The sequence below is a fragment of the Macaca thibetana genome, chromosome 12 (assembly GCF_024542745.1).
Source record: "Macaca thibetana thibetana isolate TM-01 chromosome 12, ASM2454274v1, whole genome shotgun sequence".
NCBI lineage: Eukaryota > Metazoa > Chordata > Mammalia > Primates > Cercopithecidae > Macaca > Macaca thibetana.
The window spans coordinates 117,695,046-117,719,974 of NC_065589.1; the positions used below are offsets into that span (position 1 = coordinate 117,695,046).

The 24,929-nt window shown below is 49.1% G+C and overlaps 1 protein-coding gene across 6 annotated transcripts in view; it reads left to right on the forward strand.

Annotated features, from left to right (window-relative positions):
* RALB (RAS like proto-oncogene B) overlaps positions 1-24,929 on the forward strand; it is a 52,281-nt gene continuing 27,352 nt past the window's right edge. For 2 of the 6 annotated variants that reach the window (XM_050752729.1, XM_050752727.1), the window contains exon 1: positions 11,412-11,818. The gene's annotated coding sequence lies outside the window, so the exon portion shown is untranslated. Of the gene's footprint in view, positions 58-10,850; positions 11,073-11,411; positions 11,819-24,929 lie in introns of those variants that run through there. The other 4 variants (XM_050752726.1, XM_050752724.1, XM_050752725.1 and 1 more) reach the window with 4 other exon arrangements.

Below are 24,929 nucleotides of genomic sequence, written 5' to 3' on the forward strand. Positions count from 1 at the left end.
CAGCAGCGGGAGAGCGGGTGGCAGGAGGAGGTCTCTGCACGAAACAGCAGCAGTCAGGTGGGTGCCCTCCCTCCGTGTGGATTTCCCTTCGAAGCCCCACAGTGACCTTGTGACTTGCCTGTTGTTATCCTCATTTGCCAAGTGAAGCTCAGAGAGGTAAACAGACTTGCCTGGGGTCACACAGCATGTACTCATGGAGCTGCTATTTTTCCCCTATTTTGTTTTTTGTGTGTTTTTTTTTTTAATGAGACAGGGTCTCCTTCTGTCACCCAGGCTGGAGTGCAATGGCATGATCTTGGTGCACTGCAACCTCCACCTCCCAGATTCAAGTGGTCCTCTCACCTCAGTCTCCTGAGTAGCTGGGACTACAGGTGCATGCCACCACATCTGGCTTTTTTTTTTTTTTTTTTGTATTTTGTAGAGACAGGGTTTCACCATGTTGCTCAGGCTGGCTGGTCTCCAACTCCTGGGCTCAAGGATCCCCCTGCCTTGGCCTCCCAAATTGCTGGGATCACAGGTGTGAGCCACTGTACCTGGCAGGAGCTGCTATTTGAATCCAGGTCTCTGTGGCACCAAAGTCATGTTGAAGCGTCCCCTTGGATGGGAAGAATGGCAGGCCTACACAGACCTACTATCCCCAGTCTTGTTCTAGATCATTCCAGGCCTTCCCTCTATCAGAGCTTACTGTTTCCATGACCTCCTGGGTGTCTTCCCTGTCATGCCTTCTCCTGCATGTGCTGCTGAGTCAGTGTGAGGTTGGCTTCTGGGCACCTGGGTGAGTGTGTGGGGACTCCGGGAGACGGCATCTGGTGGGATTTCAGGCTGCCACCCACTCAGCCTTTGGGTGGACAGAGAGAGCTAGGTTTGGGGGGGCAGGAAGCCTATTGCTAGGAACTGGGAACAGGAGCAAAGTCGGTGCCTACAGCTGGAAAGGAGGCAGCAGTCACAAGGACCCCAGATCCACTGTCACGGGGTGTGCGTTTGTCCTTAGTCCTGTGGGAGCTGATGGGCAGGTTAACTTGGATGCACCAGCAGAAAGCCACAAGGCTGAGACTGCCCGGTGGTGAGAATCATGCAACATGTGTCTGGCCTCCTGCCTCCCACTCCCCCAGAAGGGCTCATCCTTGAGCCTGTGCAAGGGGAGAACAGGAGTAGCCCTGGCTGTAAATAATCCCCAAGAGCCACAAGGCCCAAGGTCCCCTGCAGGAAGAGAAATAGCCTGTTTGCCTCCTAAGAGCCAGAAGACCAGGGGAGAAAGCTCAGGAGAGAATCGAGTTCACAGGGTGAACATCCATGGAGTGCCTGCTACGAGCGGGGCTCGAAGGTGTGTGGATCCAAAGAGGAAGGAAGCAGCCCCCTCACACCCTTAGGATGGCTGCTATTAAAAGAGCAGAGAGGGCCAGGCATGGTGGCTCATGCTTGTAACCCCAGCACTTTGGGAGGCCAAGGTGGGTGGATCACCTGAGGTCAGGAGTTTGAGACCAGCCTGGCCAACATAGCAAAACCCTGCTGCTACTAAAAATATAAAAATTAGCTGGGCTTGGTGGTATGCACCTGTAATGCCAGCTACTTGGGAGTCTGAGGCAGGGGAATCACTTGAACCCAGGAGGCGGAGGTTGCAGTGAGCTGAGATCATGCCATTGTACTCTGGCCTGGGCAACAAGAGCGAAACTCCGTCTGAAAAAAAAAAAAAAAAAAAAGGGCAGAGAAGAGCAACTGTTGGAGGACATGGAGAAATTGGAACCTTTGTGCATTGCGGGTGGGAATGTGTAATGGTGCAGTTGCTATGGAAAACAGTATGATGGTTCCTCAAAAAATGAAGCAGAATTAACATAAGATCTGGCAGTTCCACTTCTGAGTGTGTACCCGACCGAATTGAAAGCAGGGTCTCAGAGATATTTGCAAACCCACATTCACAGCGACATTCTCACGATAGGCCAGAGGTGGAAGCGACCCGTGTCCATGGGCAGGTGAGTGGATAAACAGAGTACGACATACGCGATGGAATGATTCCTCAGCTTCAACAAGGAAGGAAGGACAGGCCATGACATAGGTGAACCTTGAGGACATTATGCTAAGTGGAATAAGCCAGTCATGAAAGGACAAATACTGTATGATTCCACTGTTACCCGGTACCTGGAGTAGTTAAATTCACAGAGACAGAAAGTCAATTGGTGGTTGCCAGGGGCACAGGAGGGAAGGGGATTGAGTGTTTAATGGGTGTAGAGTTTAGAGTTCTAGGGATGGATGGTGATGATGGCTGCATGACACTGGGAATTTTCTTCATACCACTGAACTATACACTTAACAGCTAAGATGGTGACTTTTATGTCATATATATTTTACCACAATTAAAAATAATTTTAGGCCGGGCGCGGCGGCTCACACCTGTAATCCCAGCACTTTGGGATGCTGAGGTGGGCGGATCACAAGGTCAGGAGATCGAGACCATCCTGGCTAACATGGTGAAACCCTGTCTCTACTAAAAATACAAAAACAAAATTAGCCGAGTGTGGTGGCGGGCACCTGTTGTCCCTGCTACTTAGGAGGCTGAGGTGAGAGAATGGTGTGCATGCAGGAGACAGAGCTTGCAGTGAGCCAAGATCACACCACTGCACTCCAGCCTGGGCAACAGAGCAAGACTCTGTCTCAAATAATAATAATAATAATTTTAAAATTCAAACAAAACAAAAATAAAGTGTCCTGGTGTAGTGGCTCATGCCTGTAATCCCAGCACTTTGGGAGGCCGAGGTGGGAGGATCACTTGAGGCCATGAGTTTGAGACTAGCCTGGGCAACACAGCAAGACCCCATCTGTTTTTTTAAAAAGTAAATAAAACAATAAAGAAAATGGACATGGACTAACTGGCTCTCAGGGGCCAAATTGGCATGGAGCCCTTGGCATTGTATTATGTAATCTTCCCATCAACCTCTGTGAGAGAGCTCCCTTCGTTCTGATGCAGAAACCGAGGCTCAGAGGCATGACTTTTTTCGCCCAAGGCTTTCACTGGTCTTTATGTCTTAGGTGAGCACTGATTCGGTGCATTGTGCTGGGTTATAACATTGGCACTCCATCTGCCAGGGCTTCTAATTTCAGCTGGGAGCCCTCATGCACTCAAAACAACAGAAGAGGAAAGGGCCATGTAATTGGTTGTGAAGATGTGTGGACAGATCAGGGAGGCCTGAGTCATCAAGAAGGCTTCTAAGAGGAGGAAGTGGGAGAAGTCCAGAGGCTATGGCTGGGCCACCACTCTTGCCCCAGCCGTTACCAGGACTCTGCTGGGTAGAAACAGGCTGTGTGGGAATCCTCAGGAGAAGGGCACACGCCTCTGGAGCGATAGGGAGGAGCAGGACCTGAGGAGCACCTCCTTCCATCCTCCTGGTGCAGGAGAGCTGCCACACACTGCCTCATTGGAGTCCCCAGCTGTCCTCACTGGGGGACTTCTCGTACCTGGGAAGGGAGTCCCTCTGTCTGAGAGCTGTTTCTTGGGCCTGCCACTCTGGCCTCCCCTCTCAGCAGCTGGGGGATTTGACGCTGTTGGTGGGTGTGGGCCCCTGAGATTTGCCCACCTGGAGATTCCTGGGCCTGGGTAGGGTTGTCAGATTTTGCAAATAAAAATACAACATGCCCAGTTAAATTTGAATTTCAGATATAATTTCAGATTTCATTCTTCATATAAGTATGGCCCCTGTATTGCGTTGGTCTTTCATTTGGCAACTCTAGTCTTAGGGTTGTGTCCACTAGAGAAGGGGTAGTGGATGATGCTCTGGGTGTTCCAGGACCTGCTGACCTTAGACAGGAACAGGGCCTGCCACAGACATTGGTTGTATGAGTCTGTTCTCACACTGCTATAAAGAACTACCCGAGACTGGGTAATTTATGAAGAAAAGAGGTTTAATTGACTCGCAGTTCCACAGGCTATACAGGAACTATGGCTGGGGAGGCCTCGGAAAACTTACAATCATGGCAGGAGGTGAAGGGGAAGCAGGCACATCTTCACATGGCAACAGGAGAGAGAGAGAAAAGGGGGAAGAGCCACACACTTGCAAACAACCAGATCTTGTGAGAACTCACTATCATGAGAACAGCAAGGGGGAAATCCGCGCCCATGATTCAATCACCTCCTACCAGATTCCAACCCCAAATTGGAGATTGCAATTCCACGTGAGATTTGGGTGGGGACACAGAGCCAAATCATATCACTGGACATCCCCAATGGAAAACGGGGAATCGCCCTTTGATCCCCAACCCAGACATGTGCATTTTAATGGCTTGATAGTCTTACCTCCTGGTGGAGCTAGGGTCTGGGGACTTCTCAGCTATGTCCTTTTACCCCCCACACCACCCCGCATTTTTCGAACCTCTGACCCTTTGGCCTTGCCCTGTTCTCTGGAGCGGATGCAGGAAAGGAATGGGGCTGTCTATAACCAAAGCCACAATTTAAAAAATGCTGCTCATAAAAATTCACCAGGGTAGGGTTTGGCATTTGTGGGTGGGACAGGGTGACAGAGGCTGCCTGGGGCTTTGCTGAGGGGCCAGTCCCAGTCCTGGGGTGGCCCATGGCGCTGCCCCTCCTGAGGGCTGGAGGAGGAAGGGGGATGGGCTTGGGAGACAGAGGGGCATTCACTTTCCCTTTGAAGTGCACCCCACCCCCCATCCTAGAATCAGCCTCCAGCAGTAAGCGGTGACTAAAGGGCCCTGAGGCTTCTGTAACCTCTTGACTCTCTGAGACCCGGGGTTTCCTCTGTGAAGTGAGGATTGCTGTGAGGGGCCAGGAGAGCACAGCTGAACGTCTAACAGTGCCAAGCCTGCCACCAACATCCTTTCCTTCCTCCTCCCCCTTCCTAACTCAGGTCTTCATGTCCTCTTTGTCTGTCTGTCCAGCCGTCCAGAGCTGGCTGGCTGCTAGCATCGTGTGCATCTGCAGATCAGGGGCCGAGGACCTGGATCCACCTGGGTGCGGTCAGCATGTAGGATGGGTGGGCTGCAGGTGTGGCTGTGGTTCTCCAGGGTGCTCTGATGTTTCAAGGGCAGCAGAGGTCACGGGGAGTCTGAAGGAGAGCCTGTGGCTGAGTGCAGTCCCCGCTGCGTCTGTTGTTGAGGCGGCATCCAGGGAAGCCTTGTGATGCTATCAAGAGGACAGCTTAGCTAGGGAGGGAGGGAGGGGGCCAAGCAGGGTCCTGTCATGCTCTTGGATGAAGTTGGCTTCCTGGCAGGCTGCAAATCATATTTCACTTTGGAAAGAGCTCAGTGCAGAATCTAGACACTTGAATCTCATTTTCTCTCACAATGGAGTACTTTGCAGCTGTCACCCTGTGGCGGCTTTTATCTGGTTACCTGGAGGTCGGTACCAGATCTGCAGCGGTTGTTCCTGTGCAGGTTGTGGGAAGCACGGAGCATGCGTCTGCGGGAAGAGGGAAGGGGGAGGACACGAGCGGGCATGCAGTTGGGATGAGCAATAGTGTGGAAGGCGTATGTCTCAGTTACAAGACAGATTTGACTTCATTTCTGGGAGATAACTCTGTGTAAACTATGACGGCAGAAAGATAAGCCCAGCTAATTAAATAATTTAAAATTGAAATTGAAATGCATGAGTTTTTTTCCTAATGTGTTTCCCAAGTAGACTTGCTCCTGTTGGAAGATGAAAGCTTCTTCTTTAGTGAATGACTTGGGCCTCTGACTTTCTAAGAGAGCAATTCCCAGGAACATCTGGTGAGTGCCTGCTGGTTGGCTGGGATGTAGGGACCGCCTTGAGAGATGGTGATGGGGAAAGAGAAGCCCTCAATACCACGCTTAGGGAAAAGTGGTTTTTAAAGTCCCTCGTAAGTCTGTTATAGTGGCAGTGACTAAACTGAGAAACACAGTCAAGCTTTTGAATATGTTTGGGAATCAGTAAAGAGCAAGAGCTTTTTTTGGTAGCTGCCTGCAAAAGGCTGCAAGGAAAGGAAGGCTTGGGGCTACTGCTCAGGCTTTCCATGAGGGTTCACGCGACGCATTGTCCCACACGACGCATTGTCCTTACCTGGTGCTTTGCGTGAGAACTCAGTAGTCTGAGCTTTTTTTGGACGAGGGGTAGATCCCTCCATCCTAGTGATGTGAATTAAAGGTCTGAGGTCCTCCCCTGGAGACCTCCCACGGCCTAGAACTTCAGGTTTTCATCAAGTGCCTAGGAAGGAGTAGGAATGGAGCTGTAACTAGCCATTTATTCCTGCATGTGAATCAACCTGTGCAACCTGTGCCTGAGAACAGGACCAGACAGCAGGAAGTGAGGCGAGAACATCTGGGCACTGAGGGGTGGCGAAACACAGATGGCAAAGCTGAGAAAGGACTGAGGGCGAGCTCCTCTTGCTGTGGCTGCTCGGAATAGCGTCTGTCCAGAACCATCAGCAGGTGAGAATGGCTGTTCCCCCGTCTGTAGATTGGCAGCCTTTTTTCTTTTCTAATTGATGTGGTCAACAAAGATCAAATGCCCACAGGGATGCCCACAGAAGCTTGCCGGTCCTCTTTCTAATAATACGATCTATGTATACACGCCTGCCAGCTCATGGAAGCAAGTCTCTACTGCTGGCTGATGTTCTGGGAAATTCAAACCCTCCCCCATTTCCTTCCTGGCTTTTGAGTACCCATGTCCCTGGTGTCGAAGCACCTCTGGGAATCTAAACTTCAAACCTTGCCTCTGGTTCCTCTGGGGTTTGGAGGGAGACTGTTCTGTTTAGTCTTCAGCTCTCTTGCTCCCTTTCTCCTGCAATCTCTCCAAATCTGTGATCTGAGAGCTGATTACCCTCTCTAGCCCTCTGGACCCCACTGTGCATGGACCCCCGGAACAGGGTTCTAACCTTGGTTCCACATCCACCCCTCACAGCCCAATCTCCCCACCACAGCCGGAGTAATTTTGTTTTCTTTTTTTCTGACAGCTTCTTGCTCTGTTGTCCAGGCTAGAGTGCAGTGGCACAATCTCAGCTCATTGCAACCTCTGCCTCCTGGGCTCAACCTCCACCTCCTGGACTCACTCAACCTCCTACCTCAGCCTCCCTGGTAGCTGGGACCACAGGTGTGCACCACTGTCTGCCTAATTTTTAAAATTTTTTATAGAAATGGGGTCTCACCATGTTGCCCAGGCTGGTCTTGAACTCCTGACCCCGAGATTTGCCCTCCTTGGCCTCTCAGAGTGCTGGGATTATAGGCATAATCCATGCCTGACCCAGAGTGATCTTTTTAAAACCAAAATCAAAGCATGTCAGCCTCCTGGCTTGAACCTCGTGTTAGTTCTTTTTTTTTTTTTTTTTTGAGATGGAGTCTCGATCTGTCGCCCAGGCTGGAGTGCAGTGGCGTGATCTTGGCTCACTGCAACCTCTGCCTCCTGGGTTCAAGCAATTCTCTGTCTCAGCCTCGCGAGTAGCTGGGATTACAGGCATCCGCCACCATGCTTGCCTAATTTTTTTGTATTTTTAGTAGAGATGGGGTTTCACCATGTTGGCCAGGCTGGTCTCCGACTCCTGACCTCATGATCCACCTACCTCGGCCTCCCAAAGTGCTGTGATTACAGGCCTGAGCCACCTCGCCCATCTGTGTTAGTCCATTTTGTGTTGCTATAAAGAAATACCTGAGACTGGGTAATTGGTAAAAGAGGCTTAATTATTAATTAGCTCATGTTTCTGCAGGCTGTACAGGAGGCATAGCACTGGCATCTGCTCCTGGGGAGGCTTCAGGAAGCTGCCAGTCATGGTGGAAGGCATAGTGGGAGCAGGTGCATCACATACTGAGAACGGGGATAAGAACAGGTGGGGAGGTGCCACGCACTCTTAAACAACCAGACCTCATGTGAGCTCAGAGCAAGAATTCACTCACTGCCAAGGGGCTAGCACTAAGCCATTCATGAGGGATCTGCCCCTGTGATCAAAACCCACCCCCACCAGGCCCCACCTCCAACAGTGGGGATTACATTTCAACATGAGATTTGGAGGGGACACATGTCCAAACCATATCAAACCTCTTCAACAGTTTCCACCGCACTAGGAGTAAATTTCAAACTTCTCCATATAAGCGAGAAGCCCCTGCATCATCTGGCTCTTGCCCTGTGTGACTCACTTTCCCCTGCTCACGGTTCCAGGCTTCCTGGCCATTCTCAGCAGTACCAAGCTTTCTTCTGCCTCAGAACTTTGCACAGGCTTATGCCTCTGCCCGAAATACTCTCCTGACCTTCCTCCCACCCCCAACTTTTGCCAAGATTGATTTTTCTCATCCTTGAGGTCCTAGCTTAAATGTCACCTCCCAAGAGAGATCTTTTTTGATCACCCAGTCTAAAATAATTTGTAATGACGTAATTTGTAATCATCAGGGTGCTTGTCTGTTTACTGGCCTCTTCTCAGTCCTTTTGTCTGAGTTGTTCACCTTGCATCAGTCAGAGCAGGCTAAGCTACGTGCAGTAACAAACAATTCCCACATCGTAGTGTCTTCAAACCGTTAAGGGCTTATTTCTCAGTCATTCTAAATGTCCATCACAGGTTGGCAGGGGGCCTGTGTGCTCATTGTAGAAACCCTGGCTGATGGAGCAGTCACATTTTCTAACATTCTCAGTAGCCATACCAAGGACAAGAGAGCTCTGGAGGGTCTTATACTGGCAATTAACTTCTCCAGCCTATAAATGATTTATGTGTCATTTCTGCTCACAAGTGATCAGTTAGAGCTAGTCACATGGCTCCACCCAACTACAGGGTTAGGAAGTTCCCAGTGCTCAGAAGAGAGGAGTAGAAATGTTTGTCACACAGCACTAAAGACTCCCACAGTAATCAATAAGTAGAAGGATGTATTCCTGCTGCTCAAGCCCCTGGCTCTGCTGGGAGTCAGAGTTCTGGCAGGAAAACTCAGCCGACAAGAGGTCCCCTGAGACCTGGAATGAGCCATCTTAGAGGCAGCCAAGGCTGGTGGCCTCTTGGTGCCCTTCTCCTGCTGGGACACGTTCCCCTATTGGTGTCCTGTATGATACTGCCCCACCGAAAGGGTCCTGCCACTCCTGTCTGACTCTACCACACAGCTCAGGGTCTGGCATGTCCGGGATCTGAACAGATGATCCTGCTGGAGGAGTCCCAGTAGGACCCCTCTGAGTTCTAGGCAGGCAGAGAATGAATGCAGCATTTCTCAGAAAGCCCCGTGCATCCTGTTACCAATGCAAAGGAATGGCACTTCAGCACCCCAGGAAAGGTGGGGAAACCTCCTGCAGCTGCTGTGGGTCCTGGGGGCTGGGGGCAGGTGGAAACAGGAGAATCCTGGCCTGTGACCTGATTTCTGACCCTGTTCCCTCAACTACAGTACCCTTTTCACTTGGGTAGGCCGCTGCAGCTGCTCTCCTCTCTATACTTGCGTTTGACAAAGGATACCACCACAGCAGGCCCTTTCCACCAGGCTGCACGCGGTCACACTTGATACAGATGGGTTTTGGGAGATAAAGCTGTGCCAGGTTGGTGATCATGCACTTGACTGTACATCGTGGCCTCTGGTGGCAATCACTGTGTAAGCTCACATTCGTGAGGCACTCACCAAGTTCCTACCACTGTACTGAGAGCTCTACGTGGACTTTCATGTACATCTTCATACCCATAGCGTGGAGGTGCTGCTATTGGGCAGTTGGTGAAACTAAAGCCCACAGAAGTAGTTTCCTAATTAAGTAACTGCTAGTCATAAGGTAGAGCCCTCCTTTAATCCTATGCTTCCAGACTCCAAACCTGTGCACTTAATTGTTACTCCATAAGAAAAGGTTTGGGTCTGATTTCTCTTCTAGGCTATAAATACTAGGGAGCTTCCTCTTTGAGAAGCCTCCTACCCCATCTCCTTACTATACCTAGCAAAGTGTCTGTCATACAATTAGCACTCAATAAAAGTTTTAAATGTGAATGAGAATGGTAAAAACAGAATACTTCAAATAGTAGGCTAACACTAGGATATTCTTCTGATTGCACTTTTTTTTGTTAAGCTGGTCATTTAAGACTAAGGTAAAGCTTCTGTGCTTTTTGATATAGATGCTGATGGAGGGACTGGATCTGGTAGATACATAGCAATCTAATCATGGCCCAAAGTCTCCAGTATAGTACACGTGCATCCTAACTTATAATGATCAACAATGAAATAATTAATTCCACTGTGCCAGCAGCCATGGATATCACATTGCATAAGAGATAGTTCTCTTCCTTAGAGATAAGAGAGGCGGACATTTAAACTGTTAGTTGCGATGCCTTGTGACTCGCATGAGGTCGCACGGTCACAAAACCTGTGGAGGCGGAGGTGGTTAGGGAGGAAAAATCCACCGAGATGAAGCTGTATTGGATACAAAATCACACGTTCTCGGGTTTTGGCAGGAGAAAACCTGTTGGCCGGGAGCTTGACCACTGCATTTCCAGACTCGAGGCTGTGGCTGGGGTGGGATTCTGGCCCTTGGAGGCGGCCTGGGTCCCGTCACCGCGATGCACTCAGTAACTCGATTACTGCTGATGGGATGTCATCAGCGAAGCGCGTGGTGGCGGCAGGTGGAGTCCTGCCCCAGGACCCTCTGGCGGCGTCCCCATCGCCGCGCTCAAGCACTCTTCGCCGCCTCGTAATTTTCTGTTTCTGTATGATCAGGTCCGTCCTTCGCTTTTGCTTTCCATTACTTCGTCCTGGCCCTGGCCTGAATCCCACAACTGGCGCCCCTACCTTTCCCGCCCGCACCCGCCCTCAGTACCGGCGGGCAGCTCCTCCACTGCCGCAGGGTTACTAGCTCCGTGTCGGCGGGGGCAAAGAGAGAAACAGAGGGGGGCGGGGCAGGCGCGCTGCTTGGAAAACCCGCCTCGGATTGGCTGACAGCCCCTCGACGGGCGTGGTTTCCGAGGAGAGGGCAAGAACGGAAGCGAAGGCGCGCTCTCGAGAGGAGGGGTTGCCTAGGCGACGCCGGGGGCGCGCTCGGGGGGTGGGAAAGCGAGCCGGGCTACTCAATGACAAATCCGCGTAGGACCGCTGGGGTCCGGCCCCGGGAGGGGGCGGGGCGCGTTTAAGAGCGGCTGGCCGGGTGCGGACGGCGGAGGCGGCTGGACTGGTCTCTGGTAAGGGTGCGGCGCCCGCGGGCTCCGGGCGGGGTGGGGCGCGGGCTGCGGAGTGGGGTACGCCGCGCGCCCGCAGCGTCTTGATCCCTCCGTGCCGGGCTGTGGCCGGGAGGCGGCAGGACACGTCGCGTCCCGAGGCCGGCGGAGGGCGACGCCCCGGCAGCGGCCCCGCTCCGCTCCAGGGGACTCCCTGGGGGAGTCTCGGCCTCCCGGGCTGCCTGGGGCTGAGGAAGCGGGGGCGGCCTCCGCCTCTCCCTTGTCGCCGCCGTTCCTTCACTATCCCGCAGATGGCTCTGCTTCCACTTCCTGCCGCGGGCCTCCCGCCCGGGACCGTCCACTTCCTCAGTCCTCCGGCTGCAGCTTGGGCAGGGTTAGGGCTGGGAAGTGTTGCAAAAACTTACTGCCCTCGGAACTTGCACGCGCCGTGAACTGGGCGGTGTTCCTGAAGGGCTTCGGTTTGCTGGTTTTGTTTTGGTCCTGTCTAGCAAATGAGCATAAAGTTATTTCTCCCCCAGCCTCCTCCCCGTTCCTTTCTGATAGGGGCCAGCGGCGAAGGGGCTTCTAAGGGGAAGCGCCTGGACTGGGCATCGCCGCCCCTGTTTTCGCCACCTGTGGGGGTGTGAGGTTATCCGTGCTCGGTGGAGGGCTGCGGAGCTTGTTGCGTCCACACTGCTTGCGTGAGCAGTGTCCTCTCTGTGCTCATTTCCAACGAGAAACGTTGGAACTTCGGTGGGTGTTCTTATCAGGTGAGCCTCCTGGACAGAAGTGCTTGTGCCTGGCGGACTGAGTGAATTGGCCGTGGAAGAGACTTGGCTGATTGCTCATCTGGGTTAACTGTGACTCGTCTTCAGCTCTTGTAGAACAGTGCACTTTCTGCTCTGTCCTGGTTTTCTAACCTCATTTCTTCTGAAGTTTTGGGGATGGATGGTGGGCATGGAGTATCAGAGGGGATAGTGAATCTTTTAGAGGTGTCAGTGACTGATGTTCAAAGCAGAGCCATAAGATGGTTGGATGTCAAAGCTCAGAACAGGTCAAGGCTCAGAAATGGGGCGACCATGAAAGGTAGCACTGCATGTTGGGAAAAACAGGAGGGGTGAGTTTGAAGACCTAGGTTTGATGCAGGTTCTGAGAGTTTACCAGTGTTGTGATGTGGAGCACGGTCTTTCCGCCTCTGAGTTCCAGAGTCAACAACTGTAGAGGGGCGATGATAGTTACCCTAATTGTTAGGATTAAACGAAATGGGAACGGGGGAGAAGGCGGCCAGGGAGACATATTTTTGGTGCGTGGTTCTAGTTGTCAGCCGGTCTGCTTTATTCTGACCATATCTGGGGCTTTCCTTCCTTGCCCATTCACATTGCTTCCCGTTGGAAACAGCACTCTTTTCGGAGATCTCAGCCAGATTTCCCTCTGCCCGAGGAGTAGAACATTTTCCCAGGATTGTCTGTGGAAAATAGTGTAAGTTATTAGATATCTTTTGGGAACTTGGAACCTAGACCATAAGGATAGAGAAACATGATTTAGAGTCTTTCACGGCATATGAAAAGATTTTGGTAGAAAATGAGAGTAGGAAAGTTCTAAATTCTTGCCTTGGCTGAAGATGGCTTGAGATTCCATGAAAAATTTTAAGCCTGAGAATTGAGATAATCGTTTTTTTTTTTTTTTTTTTTTGGGGGGGGGCGGGGGGGAGGCGGGATCTTGCTCTATTTCCCAGGCTGGCGTGGAGTGGTGCGATCACCACTCACTGCAGCCCGGACCTCCCAGGCTCGGGTGATTCTCCCACCTCAGCCTCCCGAGTAGCTAGGACTACAGGCTTGCGCCACCATGTCACGCTAATTTTTATATTTTTTTTAGAGATGGGGTTTCACCGTGTTGCCCAGGCTGGTCTCGGACTCCTGGGCTCAAGCCATCCTCCCACCTTGGCCTCCCAAAGTGCTGGGGATCACAGGCGTGAGCCACCCCGTCTGGCAGGGATAATCCTTTGTTCCAAATCACATAATCCTACTATATCTCTTTGCATTTAGTTACTAAATTCTTACCCCCCCTCATGTAATTTATGGAAGTTAGAAACATCATTAGAGACCTTTCTTGAAAGCTAAATTTGGAGACAACATAACAACTAGAGTGGGAAGAGATCTAGATGAACTCTGTAGTTTTCCAGTGTAACTTGTCTGCAGGTGGTATACAGGAGTCCCACTTTTCATTGGCTCTAGTTACTGCTAACCAGCCCCTGCTCTAGACATGCCAGACGCTTTTTTGTTTGTTTGTTTTGTTTTTTTAAATGAATGCATGTTGTTCTGAATGTTAGCGCAAAGAGAGCCGAGCACAGAGGAAAAGGAACTCTTCCCTCATCACACGGCGGAGTACGTAAGGAGGAGAGAAACTTACATTTACTGAGTGTCAGCTGTCTATTTGGCACAGATCCACTGATCCAAGCCATACCAGTTAAATATATGGCTTTGGAGATTTGACCATGGGCTGTCTTCTTTAGCTCCTCAGTTCTTTTGGTAGCTAGGAATATAAATACTGGTCTATGTGTACACATATTCTTAGATATTCCAAAAAGCAGAGGGGCCAGTAGGCAAGAGAGTTAATGAGCCTTGGATGGGTGACAGTGGAAAGAAAGATGAAGAGGATGTGGAAGTGAGTGTCAAAGAGGGACTGCATTGCTTACTACAGCAATTGCAAAATTCTAACCCGGTCTCAATTTCAAGTTTGTCACTTTAAAAAAAGTAGCTGCTTATAATTTTCATTAGTGTTCTCTTGGCTGTTTTTGTTTTTGTTGTTGTTGTTGGTGGTGGTGGCTAGTTGTTTTTTAGTCGAAATCTAAATGTGGAAAAAGTTGCCATTAATTGATAATTGCCAATATATTGTTTTCATTGTTGCTTTTGTCAGTGCTTTGTGGGCATTTTATAGATAGCACTGTTCCAAGCTATGTAATTTTACTGAGTATACGGCATGAGTTGAAGGAAATTTAGTAGTTTGGTCCTGCGCGCCTGGCTGCCTGTAGTTTGCCCACATTTTGAATGAGTTTTCTGGGCTGCGTAACAAATTTCCCCAAACTTAGCAGCTTAAAACAACAGACATTTATGATCTCACACAGTTTCTGAAGTTCTGGAATCTGGGGACAGCTTGACTGGGTGCTTCTGGCTCCCTCCTGAGGTTGCAGTCATCTGAAGCTCCACCACGACCAGAGGATCTGTTTCCAAAATGGCAGACTCACATGGCTGTTGGCTGGAGGCCTCAGTTCTACACCCTGTGGGCCTCTCCACAGGGCTTTTCACAACATGGCTTTTCTCCCCAGAGAAAGTGATCTGAGGGGGTTGGGGAGAGAGGGAGAGAATGAATATGATAATGATCAAGATGGAAGCAGCAGTATATTGGTGTCTGATGTGGTTTCGCTGTGTCCCCACCCAAATCTCACCTTGATTGTAATCCCCATAATCCCCTCATGTTGTGGGAGGGACTCGGTGGGAGGTAATTGAATCATGGGGGCAGTTTCCCCCATACTCTTCTCCTGATAGTGAGCTCTCACATCATCTGATGGTTTTACAAGCATCTGGCATTTCCCCTGCTGGCACTCATTCTCTCCCCTGCTGCCCTGTGAAGTGGTGCCTTCTGCCATGGTTGTAAGTTTTCTGAGGCCTCCCCAGCCCTGTGGAACTGTGAGTCAATTGAACCCCTTTCCTTTGTAAATTACCCAGTCTCAGATATTTCTTCATAGCAGCGTGAGAACAGACTAATCCAGTGTCTAATCTTGGAGATGGCATACCATCCCTTCTACCAGCATTCAGACCAGATCTGGTACAATGTGGGAAAGGACTACAAGAGGGGAGGTCAGGGCTCATCAGTATTCTTGGAGGCTAGCCACCACAACTTTTTTAAGGTTTAGTCCAAACATCATTGAGAAAATCTTTCTTTCCGATGTTTACTGAAGTATACTTTAGGAGATGGAAACATAGCTGGGGTCTTTACTATTCTAGAGGCTTTAATATTGTACGTGAAACTTTTACGTTCTTTCTTCTGGTTCTTTGTCAGATGCTGGAATTAGCCAAGTATGCAGTAGCTTTGGAAATTAGAAATTCAGATCTTACTGGTCCCTAAACCAAAAGGAACGTCTGAAGTTTTTTCTTTTACCCCAAAACAAGTTGGTAAAAAAATATTGACAGGGTGATCTCCTTTGATGAATGGCTTAAAATTAGTCATTCATTATCTGTGCGTTCTTAAAAATAAAACTCATTGGCAAAGTAGCTGAAAAATTTTGGAGAACCTAAACCCTCTTACTCTTCCCCATTATTTTAAAACTTTGGATGCTGCTTGTTTGCCTAGCAGCTCTTCAGCTCTCTTTTGAGACCCTCATACATTTTCATTATCCACCTGGATAGAAGGGCGCTATTCTTTTAGCTCCGGATGAAATCTTCCTGAAGTGCCTACAGGTAGAGAGAAGAGTTTCTGAATCCTGAGCCTGAGCCTGGCTAAATGACCTCTAAGTCCCTTTCATCTCTAAAAATTTTATGATCCTGATATTTTTTATAATGAATATCCTTTGAGTTGTGCATATTTATAATGAAAGATTTCATTAATCATGTTAAATTTCAACCTCAGAAGACAAGCTTTTCTGAGAATAGCTTTTGTTCTTCCCAATCCAGTTGAAGGTTGTTAGAGTCACTGTTAGGCAGAGTTGAAAAGTCAGCACTATTTGCACTTCCTCTGCTTCCTATTTTTGGCCCCTTTCCCATCCTCTGCCCTAATTTATGAGCTAGTATCTTTCTTTTCTTTCATTCTACTTTCCTTGTAATCTCCCTCCTTCCTCCCACAGGAAGGATTGGTGGCCAGTGCTTTACTGCTGATAGCTGATCCTATTGTGAGGAATGAATTTTAGCCAATGTGATACCTCTAGTAATACTTGCATGGCAAGACTTTTAAACATCTCAAATTACATCTGTTCACTTAGTAAACACTGCCATTTTTTAACATCTTAAGTAGGTCTAACATTTAGTCACTTTCCTCATGGGCATTATCATCTCCTTAGACCCCACCATGTTGCCGGCCTGGCCTGGTACACACCCACATCTGCTCTTGACCCCTCTGTTTTTCTACTCTGTAGCCACAATTACCTTTTCAACATTCAAGCCTAATTATGTTACCCATTTACTTGAAATACTTCAATGGCTTTCCAGTGCGTTCAAAGGTCCCAGATCCCTAAACTTGGCCTACACCGGGGTCTTGAATGATCCTGCCCTTCCTTTCCTCCTCAGTGTCATCTTGTACTGGGCTCCGCCTTTCTCTCTGCTGCAGATAGCTGTGAAGGTCTTTCTCCAGTTTCTTGACTAGACTTTGCTTCCTCTTGCTTCAGGCCTTCCTGAATGCAGTGTGTGTGTGTGTGTGTGTGTGTGTGTGTGTGTGTGTACGTATGTGTGCATCAGGGTGGGGGGATATGGGAGGAGTCCTAGGTAGGAAAGTGCTTGGCACATTCACAGGGCTGGAGGAAGGCAAGGAAAAGGCCACGGAGGCCATGGCCAGTAGAGGGTTTAGCTGCTGCTCGTGGTGAGCCTTTAAGGAGCATTAAGCACAGTGTCATGTGCAGTGTTAGAAGCTTCGTTGGAAGGGCTGTGTGGAGAACAGATTGAAGAGGGGCTGGAGTGGCAGTGAGGGGTCACTTAGGAAGCTGGGTGACCTAAGTGACCTAAGTGTTGAGTGGATGGTGGCAGAGAAGATGGAAGAAGTGCATGGATTTGAAATGTATGTTGGAGATGGAATCCATAGAATTGGTGATGAATTGAGCTGGGGAGAGGCAGTGGGAGTTAAGAATGACTTCCAGGTCATTGGTAACAATAGGGATACTAGTAGTGACTTTGGTAGCTACTAAATGGGGGATAGTGAAGGAGCAGATTTTTAAGGAGGAAGAATGAAGAGTTCTATTTTGGGAATAAGTTGAGTTGTGGCAGCCCAGTGGGCAGGGGCAGCAGCAAGGCTGTGAGCCTGGGGGCCAGGAGAGTGGGCAGGGCTGCATCCTCAGGTTCATAAGTTGTCTGTATAGCCACTGGGCTGTATGCGGTTACCTGGGAAGAGAGTGCAGATGAGGAGGGAGCAAGACTGAACTCTGAGAAGTGCTGCCATCTAGAGGGGGAGGAGGAATGCCTGGCAAGTGGCGCCGAGAAAGGGCCCAGAGAGCCACCTGGGAAGCGCTCAGCCTGTGGGAGAATGTGGGCTGTGGAAGCCAGGAGGGATGGCTTCAGGAGGGGGACGCTGGGAGGGGCCTATACTGGCCTGCTGCGGGCCTTCGCTTTCCAGGCAGCATTTTATCGCTCTTGCTACCTGCTCATTTTAAAGAGGAGGATGGCATGGGAAGGAAGAAAGAAGAGTTTTTATTCGAGCCAGCTACGTGGAGTTTGTGGGTGATCTTGATCTCACAAGTTTCTGTGAGCTTATGTTGGGAGGAAGTTGGATTGGAATGGTTTCCATAAATAGTGAGGGAAGGGAACACAGACTTCTGCTACCCAGAGTGGGGCCTGTGGGTCAGGAGCATGATTAGAGACTAGGTTAGGGGTGCCGAATCTTGGGTTCCACTCCAGACCTACTGAATCAAAATATGCATTTTCACAAGATTCCCAGGTAAACTATGCATTAAAGTTTGAGAAGTGTTAGCATAGATAATTCCTATAGAGGAATTGTGTCATTAGCTAGAAGGATATATGGGGGTCAAAGGCATGCACGCATGTGCGAGTCTTTAGGGTGAAGATTCAAGTCTACACGCTGTTGGGGATGATCCTGTAGCAAAGTAAAGACTGATGGGTGCTGCTGAAAAAGGGTAGTGGTAGGAAGTAAGTTCTTGGGTGTGGTGTTGGTGGAGGGCTTGGCCTTTGCTAAGAGCAGGACTGTGCACTCCATGAGGCTGGAGACAAGGAGAAGAAGGGCGTGGAAGGTTTGTAGATTTGGTGAAGGAGCCCTGAGGGAGTTTGGGCTTGATGGCTTCATGTTCTCTGGGACAAATGAGGTTCGGTTATCTGTCAAGAGTGAGCAGAGGGAGGGCACGGGGTGAGTCACAGCGAGATTACTAGGAAGTGTGGGGGAGTGCCCATTCGTGGTTTGTGATCATAAGTGCATTGAAAGTGGAGTGCTGGGAGGCTGCTTTCTTGAGTTTCTTTCCCTCGACAGCAGCATTTGCGTGCTGGGTGCAGGTGCTGAAAACAGCGAGTGAGATGGAGGGGAAGGGAGCAGGGAGATGAGGTATCTGCAAGAGGGTTTTCTCATGTCAGGCTTTGGGATCTAAGCTGGTAAGGGAGGCAGTGCAGCCCAGAGGGGCTTGTTACGCAGTCAGAGAGTGCTGGAGGCCAATGCTTGCAGGTTTCAAGAGGGCAGAGGATTGTGTGTGGGGTGGTATTTGAACAAGTGAACAAGAAGGATGGAGGCTGAGGCTAGAGGTTAGAGGAGGTAACTGTTTCTGGTGACGGTGAAGTTCAGGTTTTGGCCATGACAATGTTAGATAGAATGAAGGAAAGGGTTTTCAGAGAAGAGAGGATCAAGGACTTGAGAGGGGCCAAGCTTGGCTGGGACATCCATATGCGCAGGTGTCACTGGGGAGGACGACGGGACTTGGGGTAGAACGGAAGTCTGCAGACCAGAAGCAGATGTCCTCAATAAATGAGAGAAGTGACCAGAAGGTCCATAGTGGATAGTAACAAGGTGAGGGACAGGCTATTATGGCTGGAAAGCCCAGGCCTCAAATGTGTGGGGGCTTTTGTAAGAGGGAGGGGGCTAACGGAGGTACTGAAGTGCAGGTGACACTGAGGAGGGAGGAAGGACACGTATCTGGTCTGTCTGGCCCTGAAGCGCATGGCATGGAGGAGAAATAGCATCTGCTTGATGTGGTGTCCCCAGGGCACACCCAGGTCTCAGAGCTAGAAGGTAGAGGAACATTCTTAGAAGAGGTGGAGGCTCTCGAAGGGTTTGCTGGGGTGCCTGAGGTTGCAGGGACCAGGTGGGTTAGCCATTTCAGGAGGTGGATGCAGTTCTGTTGGGTTGAGAGCCCTAGTCATAGGGAAGGGTGGGGACGCCTGCACTTCTGGTGGTGACTGTTCAGGACAGATGTTCAGCAGTGTGCTCCCCCTAAGAGGAGGGTGGTCCTGTTCTAGCACCGTAGTTCCCAAACGTGGCTGGGGAGGTGGCACCTTCCTTGTGTGATCCTCTCAGGCTTCACACACTGACACAGCAGGGAGGAGAAGGCAAGACTGTTTTTGTTAGAGCCGTTTCAGGAGTTGCTGGGGAGATTTAGGACAGGGACATCCTGAAATGCCCATTGGTTATGCCTCTAAGGGAAATTACATTGTGTTTTGAGTGGTGAAGAAAGAAGGGTATGAAGGGCTTCCGTTGATGAGAATATGCCTGTGCTTGTTACCCGGTTGAGTATGCCTTTGGTACATGTTTTCCAGGTGTCCCTCCCCACTGCCCTGAGACGTAGGCAGGGCAGATATTGTCAGTGAGCGGGAATGACTTGCCTAATCCTCTAGTGAGTCAGTGGCTGAAGGAGGACTTGAAGCCAGGCCCCTTCATTCCTCGGGACAAGGGGAACTGCATCTGAGTAACAAGTCTTTTGCCTTACCTGTTTCTTATGGACTGGCAGCTTTTCCTGCCTTAGCGTGTATTTGGCTCTGAGGCCGATTGCTTTTTCAAGACCTTCTAGAATATTAGAGTGATATTTATTTATTTATTTTGAGATAAGTTCTCACTGTTGCCCAGGCTGGAGTGCAGTGGTGAGATCACAGCTCACTGGAGTCTGGACCTCCCTAGGGTCAGTGATCCTCCCGCCTCAGCCTCCTGAGTAGCCGGGACTACAGGTACATGCCACCACACCCAGCTAATTTTTGTGTTTTTTGTAGAGATGGGTTTCGCCACGTTGCCCAGGCTGGTCTTAAACTCCTGGGCTCAAGCAATCTGCTGCTTTGGCCTCCTGAAATGTTGGGATTACAGGCATGAGCCACTGTGCCCAGGTGAGAGTGATGTTTAAAGAGCAGCTAAGTGCTTACTGAGAACTTCTTTTAATAGGTATTCCTTCGTTTAATCTTCATAACAGTCCTGAGGATATAGTCCTCCTGTATTTCATTTTATTTTTGAGACAGAGTCTCGCTCTGTCACCCAGGCTGGAGTGCAGTGGCGCAATCTTGGCTTACTGCAGCCTCTGCCTCCCAGGCTCAAGCGATCCTCCCACCTCAGTCTCCGAGCCCAGCTAATGTTTTGTATTTTTGGTAGAGATAGGGTTTCACCATGTTGCTCAGGATGGCCTTGAACTACTGAGCTCAAGCAATCCGCCCGCCTCAGCCTCCTAAAGTGCTGGGATTATAGGCACGAGCCACTGCGCCTATCCTGTACTGTTTTTTATTTATTTGTTTGTTTGTTTGTTTGTTTGAGTCTTGCTCTGTCGCACAGAGTGGAGTGCAGTGGCGCGATCTCCATTCACTGCAACCTCTGCCTCCGGGATTCAAATGATTCTCCTGCCTCAGCCTCCCTAGGAGCTGGGATTACAGGTGCCCGGCACCATGCCCAGCTACTTTTGTATTTTAGTGGAGATGGGGTTTCACCATGTTGGCTAGATTGGGCTCAAACTCCTGACCTCAGGTCTGCCTGTCTCAGCCTTCCAAAGTGCTGGGATTACAAGCATGAGCCACTGCGGCCAGCCTGTCTGTCTGTCTGTCTGTCTGTCTGTCTATCTATCTGTCTATCTATCTATCTATCTATCTATCTATCTATCTATCTATCTATCTATCTATCTATCTATCTATTCGAGATGGAGTCTCACTCTGTTGCTCAGGCTGGAGTGCAGTGGCGAGATCTCAGTTTACTGCAACTTCCACCCCCCGGGTTCAAGCCATTCTTCCTGCCTCAGCTTCCCGAATAGCTTGGATTACAGGCGCCCACCATCATACCCGGCTAACTTTTGTGTTTTTAGTAGAAACGGGGTTTCACCATGTTGGCCAGGCTGGTCATGAACTCCTGACCTCAAGTGATCAGCCCACCTCGGCCCCCCAAAGTGTTGGGATTACAGGTGTGAGCCACCGCGCCTGGCCTTGTCCTGTATTTTATAGATCAGACTGAGGACGAAAAATGTTAACCAAAACTGTTGGCTTCCTAATGGCAGACTTCAAGTCAAGGGTTTGTTTTCCTGTCCCACACTGTAGTTGGTATATAACTATTTTTTAAAAATTCTGGTAAAATGTACATAACATAAAATTCAACATTTTACTTATTTTCAGGGGTACAGTTCAGTGACATTAAGCACATTTACTTTGTTGTGCAGGGATCACCACTATCCATCCCCAGAACTTCTTCATCCCAAACTGAACCTCTGCACCCATTAAACACCAACTCCCCACTCCCCTCTTCCCCCAGCCCCTGGCAGCCGCCATTCTGTCCTGGTTTCCGTCTCCCAGTGTGATTGTTTTGGGTACCTCATATCAGTGGAATCATAGTATTTGTCCTTTTGTGTCTTGCTTATTTCACTTAGTATAATGTCTTCAAGGGCGATCCATGTTGTAGCATGTGTCAGTTTCCTTCCTTTTTAAGGCTGAATATTCTATTGTACATTTATACCACATCTGATTTATTTGTTTATCTACTGATGGACATTTGGGTTGTTTCAACCTCTTGGTTATTGTGTGCTGATGTGAACATGAGTGTATAAATATCTGTTGAAGTCCTTGCTTTCAGTTCTTCTGTATATATAGCCACGCATCACTTAATGACGCATATGTTCTGAGAAATGCTTTTAAGCAATGTCATTGTTTTGCAAACGTCATGGTATATTTACACAAGCCTAGGTGGCGTAGCCTACTATACACCGAGCCCGTATGGTACAGCCTTTTGCTCAACATGCTACCTGCACGTCATGTTACTGTACTGAATACTGTGGGCAGTTGTAACACAATGGGGAAGTATTTGTGTAAACATATCTAAATGTAGGAAAGGCCCAGTGACAGTACAGGACTGTAATCTTATGGGACCACTGTTGTATACGTGGTCTGTCATTGACAAACGTCTTTATTTGATGCATGACTGTATAACTACTATTTTTTGTTGTATATTTTCTCTCAGGTCTTTGTCTTAGAGCTTGTGCTCTGTGTTGCCTGCCTATGCATTTTTCTCCCTCTTTAGTGAACTTTCTGAGCCATAGATCTATGTCCCTGAAATAAGTTTCAACATTTCACATCATACTTGAAGCTCTTCCCCACCCCACTCTAATCCACTCATAGAGCACAGACCATGTAGTGGCTCAGAGTGTAGACTGCTAGGGCTCCAGTCCCAGCCCTGCCATCCACTAGTTAAGTGACTCTGGACAAATCATACAAATTCTGAGAGTATGCAATATACTAGAGATGCTATAGCAGTAGAAGTAGTAGTAGAATCTGTTTAAGTCTCTAAATAGGATTTTATTTGAGTAAGTAATTCAGAATAGGGACATGTATGCTAATTCCAAATTTGCCTTCAGCTGTTAGGAGTCCTGTAGCTCTAATGTGTCCACAGCTGCCTCTTCAGGTAGCAGGAACTTCAGAGCGAATCTGTATAAATTGGTAACCATCTGTAAGGCTAGCAAAATCCCAGATTCCATGGGTGGGTAGAGGGGAACTTTATTTCAGAAATAATTATATTAAAATCAGCTTGCAAATTGCTCCCACCATTTATCATTGCTTTATAGTTCAGGAAAGTCATGAGATAAATGCATTAATGTTTCAGAGCATACTAGGCTGCACAGTGGCTCATGCCTGTAATCCCAACACTTTGCGAGGCTGAGGCAGGAGAGTCACTTGAGGCTAGGAGTTTGAGACCAGCCTGGGCAACCTAGTCTCTACCACGTTTGTTTGGTTTTTTTTTGAGACGGAGTCTCGCTGTGTCACCCAGGCTGGAGTGTAGTAGTGCAATCTCGGCTCACTGCAAGCTCCGCCTCCTGGTTTCAAGAGATTATCCTGCCTCAGCCTCCCAAGTAGCTGGGACTACAGGTGTGTGCCACTACGCCCAGCTAAGTTTTGTAGTTTTAGTAGAGATGGGGTTTCACCATGTTGGTTGGCCAGGATGGTCTCAATCTCTTGACCTCGTGATCCACTCACCTTGGCCTCCCAAAGTGCTAGGATTACAGGCTTGAGGCACTGTGCCCGGCCAAAAATTTTTTAAAATTAGCTGGGCGTGGTGGCATGTGCCTGTAGTCCCAGTTACTCGGGAAGCTGAGGTGGAAGGACTGCTAGAGTCCCAAAAGTTGAGGCTGTAGTGAGTCATGATCACGCCACTGTACTCCAGCCTGGGCGACAGAGTGAGACCTTGTCTCAAAAAAGTAAGTAAGTAAAAAGCTTACCAGCTACCACTTATCTTTTTGAGGCCTCACAACCCAGGTGGAGAACACCAGCTCTGGTGTTTTATCTACCGAATGTTGATCGTCCCCTAAGTACCAGGCACGCTGGGCACACAAAGATGAATGGGCCTGAAGTGTGGTGGGAGAAACAGACCTCATCTTGGGGGAAATCACCACTTTCCCGAAGTGAAATGGTAGTCAGTATTGACAGGCATGGGGGCCCTCTGAGACTGGGAGGATGAGCTGGCTGGGGCATATCTCGGAAGGTGAGGAGGAAATATTCCGGCTGAGTCTGAAATTATAGGCGATCCTCCTCCATCAGGAGGAAGGGCAGTCCTGGCAGAAGGAATAGCATGTGCACAGAGGTACAGACCGGAAGCAGCCTCCTGCTTACAAGAAGGGACTCCAAAGCCTCCTAGTTTTTGTTTTAATTTCATTTGTTTTTGTTAATTTAGTTTTTCTTTTTTTGGGGGGGTGGGTGGGGAGGGACAGGTAAAAAGGTATCTGTTAGGTAACAGAAATACCTAAAACAAATTTCCTTAGGCAAACAGGAGGGCTAATTAGAGTTGTTTCGCATATCTAATGTCAGAAAAAAACAGTCAAAAATGGAAAGATAATTTAGATCACTTAATTCAACTTTCTGATTTTTATAGACATGGAAAGTGAGTCGTAAAGTGTATGAGCATATAAACATATTCCATTCCCTGGTGCTAATTAGAATAGCAGCTACACAAGGGAAGGGGAACTTGACCAAGGAGGTCAGTTGACTCAGGCCAGGGTCTGGGTATGAGATCGGGAGGACTGGGTCCATCCTGTCTGAAGCTGGGTCAGGGAGCCAGGCAAACGAGTGAGGCAGGTGGAAGTAAGAGTGTAGCAGGCTTACGCTGGCTTTCAGATAGTGTATGACCCTTCCAAAAGCGGCAGCTGCTCCGCAGCACCAGCCAAGTCGTACTTAGGAATGTCAGACTTCTTGATTTTTTAAGAGATGCCAAAAATTTGGACTTTATGTGAAATCGTTCTTTAAAAAATGTAAGTAACTAAATGAATTTTTTTTTTTTTTTTTTCCAGACGGAGTCTTGCTTGGTTGCCAGGTTGGAGTACAGTGGCACGATCTGGGGTCACTACAACTTCCGCCTCCTGGGTTCAGGCGATTCTCTTGCCTCAGCCTCCCGAGTAGCTGGGATTACAGGCACGAGCCACCATGCCCAGCTAATTTTTGTATTTTTAGTAGAGATGGGATTTCACTATGTGGGCCAGGATGGTCTTGATCTCCTGACCTCATGATCCACCCTCCTTAGCCTCCCAAAGTGCTGGGATTACAGGCGTGAGCCACCATGCTGGCTTAAATGAATTCTTAAAAGCACTATATGAACAAACAAAGTATGTCTGCAGGCCACCAAATTTTACAAATTGGCATCTCTGCTTTTGCCAAGTGGTGAAAGCTGATCCATAGCAAGGAAGAGAGACAGAGCCAGCACGTGGCGAGAATCACAGGGATGGTCTGGCAGCTCTCAGGGCCCTGT